Source organism: Papio anubis, chromosome 1, assembly GCF_008728515.1.
Source record: "Papio anubis isolate 15944 chromosome 1, Panubis1.0, whole genome shotgun sequence".
In the NCBI taxonomy this organism is placed as follows: Eukaryota; Metazoa; Chordata; class Mammalia; order Primates; family Cercopithecidae; genus Papio; species Papio anubis.
The window spans coordinates 586,511-598,153 of record NC_044976.1 but is presented as its reverse complement, the minus strand read 5'-3'; the positions used below and the strand labels follow the sequence as shown (position 1 = coordinate 598,153).

Genomic DNA, 11,643 nt, shown 5'->3' with positions numbered 1-11,643 from the left:
AATAGTAATTCATTTAATCCTAAGAGGTCTATAAATTTGTACATAATTTTCTGTGACTACCCAAATTTTCATAATTAATCTAGATTTAAAATCAAGGAATGTTCTTACTTGTAGTTGGCAATCAGTATGACATACCAAAATCATATGTATTTTATTGTTGGTGGGGATATAAGAAATTTGCCATCAAAAGAGAGAGGATAATCTTTGTTTGCAGACTCCAGAAAGCTGTCTCTCATATAAGAGTTTGCAATTTCTGGGGGGAAAAAAGAGAAAGTTGATTGTGTAAATAAACATTACCATAGAGTCTTCTCTATGGCAACATCAGAAATGAAAGCTGATTCTCATCTTCCTAACAATCTGCAAAGATGAGTGAAATGCAACCGACTGAGCATCCAGCTAAAGAAGGAGAGAACTTGAGTGGCACAGGAGGAAACCATGTTGCCGCTAGGGAAATCAACATGACCAGCATTCCTCTGCCCTCCTCCGAGGCTAAGGATGGGTTAAATATCAGTGGCTGACCTCAGATAATGGAATGAGCAAAAGAGCTATAAAAATGCCCGCATTACATAACTAAGAGGGTGGGAAGGGATTTTTTTAAAAAGGCAATTCCTAGTTGGGTTCCTTCCTGTTTACCCCATTGGTGAAGAAGCTAGTGTTGCCCTAGGATTCTGGGAATGGCTGCAGACACAACTAACACTGAGCAGAAGAAATTCACAGTAATTTATTCGTCACACATACTCCACCCAGCAGAGGAAGACACTGCATCTATGCAGGTCTACCCAGGGATTGCACTCTGAAGCAGAGGGTGAGGGAGGCAGGCCTGGTAGAAAGCAGAGGGTGGGGAAACCCCTGGTCCCTTGAGGGATATGCTTGACTATTTCAAAGAGTTTTGCAGTCTGGTGGGGGCATGAAAGCCATTATGCTGAGGACCTGGTGGGGTGCTGCATGAAATTTTAGGTGTCACAATACAACTGACCCCTGATGCTTTAACATCAGATATTTATTTTAATGATGACTAATATTTTAAGAGGCTGAGAGAAGGCTGTTGAGACACTGTAATTAAGTGCTTGGGGCATGAGAGATTAGTAAGGCCACAGTTATGAGTAATGAAATGTGGAAGCAGATGCAAAGCTACTGCCCCCATTTGTTTAGCAGGAGGCAAGAAAGGAGGCCTCTGGCAGCACAACTGTGTTTGTAAATATGTGGTTGACTTCATGCATTCCCTATGCATTGGTTCTGGCAAGACAAGCATGTTCGTAAATATCTGGGTGACGTCATGCATTCCCCCACGCATTGGTTTAGAGATCTGGGGTCTCTGGCAGCACAAGTGTGTTCGTAAATATTTCGGTGATGTCCTGCATTCCCCATGCACTGGTTTAGAGATCCGGGGCCTCTAGCAGGACAAGCATGTTCGTAAATATCTGGGTGACGTCATGCATTCCCCATGCGTTGGTTTTCATGTTTCCAGTGAGTTGGTGGGCAAGTCTGATATTACTGATCCACATGCAGCAGGCAGCTTCCTGTACGGAGCTACCTCCACCCCTTGGACGGTCCAGGACTGAATGGTTGTCAAAAATGCGAACTCTTTGATGTCCATTAAAGGGAACTGAGAGAACTGTGTAGCACTGGTGCAAAAAGTGCACTTTCCTAAGGAGTATGAACTTAGAGTAATCAAAGCCTGTGGCAATAGTGGAACCCAGCAGGTCATCCACTCGCTACTTTGTAACTTAGATAGGAATTCTTTGAGGAGCTCAGTCTATCTCTCAACTAAAGCAGCTGCCTGCAGCCGATAGGGGCAGCGGAAACTCTACTGGACATCTTCTTCACAAGTCCAGCACTGTGTTTTCTGATGAAATGTTGCCTTGGTCCCCATCAGCAGTGTCTGGAACTCTGCAGGGGATAAGGAGTGTCCCTGTAAGATCCGTACTGTGTCCCTGGTTAAAATAAAGGCGTCTGTTACCTTGACTGATATTCTGAATATCCCTGAGACAAGAAGTTTCTTTAATTCAATGGGGAGGGGAGGTGGACAATTCTTGGCAATTGCCAAAAAGTTTGTAAAAATGTACAAATAGGGCTAATTGTTGGCCCAGCACCAGTGCTGACATGACCATCTGAAGTTTGGCTGGTTGTGCTGAGGCTTGGGTGTCATCCTTTATCAGGGACATCCTAGCTGAGGGAGGGAAGGCAGCAGCATCCCACTGAGCTCCATCATGTCCAATGATGGCATCCATTCAGAAGGCGGACGAACTTCATTGCTGGTCACTCAGGGGATCCCAAGGGGCCTGGGAGAAGGGTGACTTCCAGCACCACAGTCTGAGGATGGAGGCGGCCAGTACCAGCACCACAACCTGAGGATGGAGGAGGCCAGTGCTTCCTGTAGATGAGAATGGCAGGGGTTCCAGATTTGACTCCATCCTGAGGCAAGGAGGTCTCTGCAGCTGTGCCAAGGCTGTGGGGTGCTGCTTCCCAAGGCTTGATAGCCAGATGGGCATGAAGGCTCACGGACATGGACACAGAGCCCTCTGTTTCCACATGGTCCAGCATGTGGTCAGCAATTACTGCCCTGATGCTGTACAGCACAGGGCCAAAAGGGGGCAGGTTTGTTTTCTACATCAGAAGCCCATGGACAACTTATAGCCACCATATGCAACCCAGATACTTCAGGAAGCATGAGAAGAGGTTGCTCAAGCACCTGCAGTGTGTTCTCTGATGGAATTCATAGGAGCACCTGTTAATTTAAATTTGGACAGATTCCAGGATCACTTGAGCCCAGGAGTTCAAGACCAGCCTGGGTAACATGGCAAGACCTTTTCTCTACAAAAAAAAAAAAAAAAAAAAAAAATTAGCTGAGTGTGGTGGCACACACCTGTGGTCCTATCTACTTGGAAGGCTGAGATGGGAGAATTGCTTGAGCTCTGGAGGTCGAGGCTGCAGTGAGCTGAGATCACGCCACTTCATACCAGCCTGGGTGACAGAGCAAGACTGTGTCTCCAAAAAACAAAACACAAATTAAAGAATGTTGGGCTTCTATTAACCTTGTGGACGCTCAGAGAATCAATAACTGTTTCTTGAAAGTGTCGGGAATACAGCAGCCGCATGTTTACCAAGGCATTTTCAGGAATTGAAGCAAAGTGGCAGGCCCTTGCACTATTGTGCTGGAGAAAGGTCCATTCCCTTTGTGGAAGCCTCCTTGTGTCTGTGTGTCCTTAGTGTGTAAAATGAATTTTCTCTGAGAATGATGTGATCAGTATGTCACACCTGTGCTCCTGCAGAAAGGTGGTTGTAGTGTGATCTTGTCTGTGAAGCCTGCATGCAATGCCAAGGCTGCCAAGGCATTTCATGGGTCACCTGGTCCCTTCAGAGATGAAGGCAGGCTGTGACTGAGACTCTGTTAAAATAGGTACAAAATAGAACATGTTATCCAAATCTATAACAACAAAATATTTACCAGTTGCATGAATATGTATATAGGTTTATTATAAGGAATTGGCTCATGTGGTTATGGAGGCTAAGAATTTCCAGGACCTGCAGTCAGTAAGCTGGAGACCCAGGACTGCCAATGGTGGAATTCCAGTCCAAATCTAAAGTCCTGAGAACCAGGAAAGCTGATGGCATAAGTTACAGTCCAAGTCTGACTTCAAAGGCAAGAGAAGATCTACATCTCAGTTCTGAAATCATCAGACAGAGTGAATTCTCTCTTCCTCTACCTTTGTGTTTTATTTGGGTTTTTAATGGATTGGATGAGGCCCGTTCACAATGGGGAGGGCAACCACTTTACTAAGTCTACATATTCAAATGTTCATCTCATCAAGGAACACCCTCACAGACACACGCAGAATGTTTAACCAAGTATCAGGCGACCCAACTTGGCAAATAAAATTAACCATCATAAGGTGAAAGATGTACACGATCTGAAGAGAAACCAGTGATGCAGGGACAGTTAAACATCTGCAAGTCCACAAATGTGATACACCATATAAACAGCATTAAAAACAAAAATCACATGATCATCTCAATTGACGCAGTAAAAGGATTTGACAAAATCCAGCATCACTTAAAACCCTCAGCAAAATCGACATAGAAAAAGCATTTGACAAAATCCAGAACTCCTTTACGATTAAAACCCTCAGCAAAATCAACATAGAAGGCACATACCTTAAGGTAATAAAAGCCATATATGACAAACACGCAGCCAACATTATACTGAATGGGGAAAAGTTGAAAGCATTCCCCCTGAGAACTAGAACATGACAATGATGCCCACTTTCACCACTTCTATTCAACATAGTACTAGAAGTCCTCACCAGAGCAATCAGATAAGAGAAACAAAGGTTATCCATATCTGTAAAGAGGAAGTCGAACTGTCGCTCTTTGCTGATGACATGATCGTATACCTAGAAAACCCTAAAGACTCATCCCAAAAGCTACCAGAACTGGTAAATGAATTCAGCGAAGTTTCAGGACACAAAATTAATGTAAATCATTAAATTAATACAAATCAGTGGCTCTGCTATACACTAACAGTAATCAAGCCACGAATCAAATCAAGAACTCACTCCCTTTTATAATAGCTGCAATAAAAACCTTAGGAATATTATAATTCCTATAATTATAATAGCATATTCCTATAATTGTAACTTGCATGCAATCTTTGCAGATAAAATCTTAATTATATCTTGAATACTTAACTGAAGAGGCCAAAGGTATCTACAAGGAAAACTACAAAACACTGCTGATAGAAATCATAGATACAAACAAATGGAAACACATCCCATGCTAATAGATGGGTAAAATCAATACTGTGAAAATACCAGACAGCCAAAAGCAATCTACAAACTCAATGCAATCCCCATCAAAGTGCCAATATCAGTCTTCACAGAACTAGAAAAATTCATATGGAACCAAAAAAGACATATAAGGGACATACCTTAAGGTAACAAAAGCCTAGAACCAAAAAAGAGTCTGATAGCCAAAGCAAAACTAAGCAAAAAGAACAAATATAGAAGTTGACTTCAAACTATACTATAAGGCCATAGTCATCAAAACAGCATGGTACTAGTATAAAAATAGGCATACAGATCAATGGAACATAATAGAGAACCCAGAAATAAAGCCAAATACTTACAGTCATCTAATCATCAACAACTCAAACAAAAACATAAAGCAGGGAAAGCACACCCTATTCAACAAATGGTGCTCGGATAAATGGCAAGCCACACACAGAAGAATCAAAGTGGATCCTCATTTCTCACCCTATGCAAAAATCAACTCAAGATGGATCAAGGACTTAAATCTAATACCTGAAACCATAAAAATTCTAGAAGATGATATTGGAAAAACCCTTCTAGACATTGGCTTAGGCAAAGACTTCATGACCAATAACCCAAAAAACATGTGCAACTAAAACAAAGATAAATAGATGGGACTTAATTAAACTAAAAAGCTTCTGCACAGTAAAAAGAAATAATCAGCAGAGTAAACAGATAACCTATAGAGTGGGATAAAATCTTCGCAATCTATACTTCTGATTAAAGGACTAATATCCAGAATCTGCAAGGAACTCAAACAAACCAGCAAGAAAAAAAGTGCCGTGAAAAAGTGGGCTAAGGACATGAATAGACAATTCTCAAAAGAAGATCTACAACTGGCCAACAAACACATGAAAAAATACTCAACATAACCAATTATCAGGAAAATGCAAATTAAAACCACAATACAATACAATGCCACCTCACTCCTATAAGAATGGTCATAATCAAAAAATCAAAAAATAATAGATGATGGCATGGATGTGGAAAAAAGGGAACACTTTTACACTTTTTGGAGGGAATGTAAACTAATACAACAGCTATGGAAAAGAGTGAGGAGATTTCCAAAAGAACTAAAAGCAGATCTATCATTTGATCCAGCAATCCCACTCCTGGGTATCTACCCAGAGGAAAAGAAGTCATTCTATGAAAAAGATACTTGCACATGCAGGTTTATAGTAGCACGATACGCAATTGCAAGAATTTGAAACCAGCCTACATGCCCATAAATCAATAAGTCAATAAAGAAAATGTGGTATATATATTTACCACGGAGTACTACTCAGCCATAAGATGGAATGAAATAATGCATACACAGCAAAAAGTGAAGTAACTTAGGAATAGAAAACCAAACATTGTATGCTCTCACTCGTAAGTGGGAGCTAAGCTAAGAGGATGCAAAGGCATAAGAATGATACAATGGTCTTCGGGGACTCGGGGGAAAGGCTGGGAGTGGTGGGGTGGGTGTGGTGAGGGATAAAACACTACACATTGGGTACACTTGGGTGACAGTTACACCAAAAATCTCAGAAATCACCACTAAACAACGTATTCATATAACAAAATACCACCCGTTCCCCAAAAACCTATTGAAGTTTTAAAAAACCCATCATATTCCCCAAAACCCTATTGACAAAAAAAAAATCTAACTACAATAATATTAGGCATTGACTATGGCAGCGTTGATGGATGGGAGCACTGCACTAACATTGCAGCAATCCACTGTGAAACATTTATTATTAGCAAGTTTAAGAACAGGTCAAATTCTACCGCTAAATGTTGAAGCAATGAGGATAATCACCCCTTCACTAATTAATTAGGTCTTATATAATAAGTTTTATTTATCTGAAGTCATGTTGTAATTTTTTTTGCAACATATTTCCTAATTTATCAACATGACGAGGCTAGGCACCATGGCTCAGGCCTGTAACCCTAAACCCAACACAAAACTCTACCCTAACCACTAACTCTAACCGCTAACCTTAAACCCCAACCCTAACCACTAGCCTAGCCCTAAATCCTAACCCAAACACTACCGTGACCCTGACCCAAAACCTAACCTATAACCTAACCCTAATCATAACCCCTAGCCATAGCCCTAGCTCCAACCCTAACCAAACCCTAAACCCTAACACCCTAAACCATAACCCAAAGCCTAACCCAACCCCAACTCCAAACCTTAACCCCAACCCTAACTCCCAACCCAAGCCCTTAAACCCTAACTCTAACCATGAACCTGAACCCTAACCCCTAACAACAAGCCACGGCCCGAGCTCTAACCCTAATCCCTAACTCTAACCCCTAATCCTAACACCTAGCACAAGCCCTAGACCTAATCCAAACCCCAAACCCTAACCGTTAACCCTAACCCCTGGACCTGGCCATGGCCCTGACCCTGACCCTGACCCATAACACCTAACACTAACCCAACCCTAACCATAACACCTAAGCCTAGCACTACTAATAGGCCTAGCCCTAACCCATAACCCTAACCCTAAACTCTAACCCAAACCATGCCACTGACCCCCTAAACCCCTAAACCTAACTCTAACCCAAACTCGAACCCCAACTGCAACACCAAACTCTAACCTAACACAACCCCAACTCTAACCCTTAACCCTTAACACTAACCCTCAACCCACTACCCCTAACCCTACCTTAACCCTAACCCACTAAACCTAATTTTAACCCAAACCCGAACCACTGCAACCCGAATCATAACCTTTAACACTAACACTCTAACCACCGAACCCTAACCACTAAGCCTACCCTAAACCTAAACCCTAGCCCCAACTCCAACTCCTAATCTATGCCTAACTTAAACCACTAACCCGAATCCAAAACCAACACCAACCTCAACCCTAACCCCTACCACCAAACCCTAACCTTAACCACTAACATGAACCCTAACTCTAACACCAACCCCAACCCATAATCATAAACTCAATACATACCTGCAAACGCAACTCCAACCCCTAACTCTAATAAACCTAACTCTAGGCCTAGCCCTAATCCTAACCCCAACCCAACCCCAACCTAACCCGAACGTCTAACCCTAGCTGCTACCCTACACTAAACCTAACCCTATCCTAACCCTAACCCAACCCCAAAACTTCAACTCCCTTAACCTTCCTAACTCTCTAAACCTAATTCAGAATTCCAAACCTTTAATCTGACCTTTAACCTCCTGTCTTAACATCTAATCTTCAATTCATAACCTAGCTCCCAGCCCTAACCCCTAGCCCAATCCTAATCCTAACCGGACCCCTGACCCTTTAATGCTGAACATGACATTGACCCTAACACTTGACCCCCGGACTTCTACCTTAACAGCTCCTAACCTTGTGCTACTCCTAAATCCCAGCCCTGGCTCCTCAACTCCTAATCCCAACCCGGAATCCCCTAACACTCCCCAACTCCTTAGACTCCCAACTTCACAACCCCTAACACCTAAACTTAACTCCTCAGCCTCCTAACATCTTAACCTTTAACCTATAGCTCCTACTCTAATCCCCAACCCCAATCCCAACCAGGAACCCCTAACACCTAGCATTAAACCCTAACCTCTAACCCAAACCCTTGCCCTAACCCAAGACCTAGCTTTAGCACAGACCTAGCTCTAACCCTAACCCGTAGCCCTAACCTGAAGCCCAAACCCCACTAACTGCAAGCCCCGACCAGGACCTTGACCCTAACCCCTAACCTTAACCCTAATCCCTAAACCAAACCCTAGCCCTACCCCTACACTTAACCTTAAACCAACCCTATTCCTAACCTTTACCCCTAACCATGACCCTGACCCCAGCCCCGGCCCTGAACCTAATACCTAACCTCAAGCCTAATCCTAGCATTAACCCTAAGTCCTAAACCCTAACAACCCTAACCCTAACCCCCAACCCTAAACCTTAACCCCAACCCCTATCCGTAACCTGAACCTGAACACACATCCCTAACCTTCTAACCCTAACCCTCATCCTAATTCTAAGCCTTAACCCTAACCCAAACCCTTACTGTAACACAAACCCTCTAATTGTAGCCCATAACCCTAACCCAAACCCTAAACCCTAACCCTAATCCGACAGCAACCCCTCACTGTAACTGCTGTTAACACAAAACATTAACCCCAACCTTAAAATGTAACTGCAACCCAAATCCCAAAGCTGACGTGTCCTAATCCATAATCTATTCTAATCCTAACCACAACCCCTAAACTCTAACTCCTTATGCTAATGCCATCCCCAACCCCAACATTATACCCTAATCCTAACCCTCACGCTGACAGCAACCCTAAATCTCACCGTAACAATTGTAAACCTATCTTTGGATTCTAGGCCATGACCCTGGGTGACCCTAACCCTGCTCCCTTGTTACACATTCCCATTTCAACATGCCGTATTTGGAATCGAGCCGTGTCACTCCACTGCTGCAAAATCCTATTCGTCAAGATCCTGTATACCTTACCTTGCCTCAGCAGGTGTCTGTCTTTGACACGTTCTTCAATACTGCTCTTCCCCATTAAACTACTGTACTCAGGATAAAAACGTTGCCACACTTGTGTGCACCACTTACCATGGATTAACACACGTCCTAAAGGAGTAAGCCAAGGATAGACATTCAGTTTGATATTTTTTTTATTTTTGTTGGGACACAGTAGGTGTATGTGATTCCTTCAGTCTTAAAGCAGCCACCTTCTCCCACCTATGGCTCCCAAGGCCATCACAGGGGTCCTCAGCACTTCAGTACCACAGGATCTGAGAAAATGTGGAAGGTTTTATGTCGTCCCGTGTAAGGGCCAGGCCCATAAGGATCATCACTTGCATACTTTGTTCTGTTTTGTTTTTGAGACGGAGTCTTGCTCTGTCGCCCAGGCTGGAGTGCAATGGCGCAATTTTGGCTCACTGCAACCTCTGCCTCCCGGGTTCACACAATTCTCCTGCCTCAACCTCTAGAGTAGCTGGGATTACAGGTGCACACCACCATGACCGGCTATTAATTTTTCTATTTTTTAGTAGAAATGGGGTTTCACCACATTGGTCAGGCTAGTCTCAAACTCCTGACCTCGTGATCTGCCCAACTCAGCCTCCCAAAGTGCTGGGATTACAGGCGTGAGCTACCACTCCCAGCCACATGGGTACATATTCTACTGCAGAGCTCAGTTATCTGATGCACCCACAAAAACAGAGGGCTGAGAAATGCCATCTGTGCATCCAAAAGAAAAAGGTGTGAATTTTGTAGAACACATTTAGCCAGTCTCTGACACACAGGATTTCTCTCGTGTGAATTCCCTAATACCTGCTGAGGTGTTACTTCAGACAAAAGGATTTTGCACATTCATTACACTCTTTTTTTTTTTTTTTTTTTTTTTTGAGATTGGAGTCTCGCTCTGTCGCCCAGGCTGGAGTGCAGTGGCACCATCTCGGCTCACTGCAAGCTCCAACTCCCAGGTTCATGCCATTCTCCTGCCTCAGCCTCCTGAGTAGCTGGGACTACAGGTGCCCGCCACCTCGCCCAGCTAGCTTTTTTGTATTTTTAGTAGAGACGGGGTTTCACCGTGTAAGCCAGGATGGTCTCCATCTCCTGACCTCATGATCCACCCTCCTCGGCCTCCCTGCCCTCCTCGGCCTCCCAAAATGCTGGGATTAGAGGTGTGAGCCACCGCGCCCAGCCCGCATTCATTACACTCTTAGGCTTTCTCCCTTGTAAGAATTTCTTGATGCCTCCTGAGGTCTGACTTCTGCTAAAAGGTGTTTCCAACACTCATACAGCCACAGGGCTTTCCCTGTGTGACTTCTCTGATGGGTATTAAGGCTTGACTTGTGGTTGAAGGATTTCTCACACTGGTTACATGCACAGGGTTTATTTCCTGTATGCATCCACTGATATGCTGTAGGATTTCATTTGCTACTAAGGCTTTTCACACCTTCAGTATGTTAACAGGCCTCTTCACCTGAGTGAGTTCTGTAATGTACAGTGAGGGCTGACTTCTGGTAGAAAGCTTTCCTACATTCTTTGCATTCATATGGTTTCTCATGTGTGTGAATTCTCTGATGTCTATTGAGAGTTGACTTCTGGCAAAAGCTTTTCCCACATTCTTTGCATTCATACGGCTTCTCCCCTGTGTGAATTCTTTCATGTATCATGAGGGATGACTTCTGGTAGAACGTTTTCCCACATTCCTTACATTCATGGGATTTCTTCCCCATGTGAATTCTTTCATGTACAGTGAGGGCTGACTTCTGGAAGAAGGTTTCCCTACATCCATTACATTTATAAGGCTTCTGTCCTGTGTGAGTTTTCTGATGCCTGCTGTAGTTCGCCACATTCGTTACACTTGAAGGGTTTTTCTCCTGTGTGAGTTCTCTGATGTGTGGTGAGCACTGACTTCTGGTAGAAGGATTTTCCACATTCATTACATTCGTAGGGTTTCTCCCCTGTGTGAGTACTCTGATGCATCCTCAGGTTTGACTTCTGGCTAAAAGTTCTCCCACATTCATTACACTCATAGGGTTTTTCCCCTGTGTGAGTCCTCTGATGTTTAGTGAGAACTGCCTTCTGGTAGAAGGTTTTCCCACATTCACTACACTCATAGGGTTTTTCACCTGTGTGAGTACCCTGATGCATCCTGAGGTTTGACTTCTGGCTAAAGGTTTTTCCACATTTATTACATTCATATGGTTTCTCACCTGTGTGAGTTCTCTGATGTATAATGAGAACTGAATTCAGGCAAAATGTTTTTCCACATTCATTACATTCATAGGGTTTTTCTCCTGTGTGAGTTCTCTGATGTACAGTAAGTTTTGACTTCTGAGCAAAAGTTTTCCTGCATTCTTTACAT

General features: G+C 43.4%; 1 long non-coding RNA gene across 1 annotated transcript; it reads right to left on the bottom strand.

Moving 5' to 3' along the window:
- Nucleotides 1-703: 703 nt before the first annotated feature.
- On the bottom strand, nucleotides 704-4,056 carry LOC108584285. The gene is made up of 2 exons (XR_001899277.2): nucleotides 3,259-4,056; nucleotides 704-2,374 (listed from the first exon to the last, which is right to left on the bottom strand). It is a non-coding gene; the product is annotated as an uncharacterized LOC108584285 (long non-coding RNA).
- Between the last annotated feature and the right edge of the window lie 7,587 nt (nucleotides 4,057-11,643).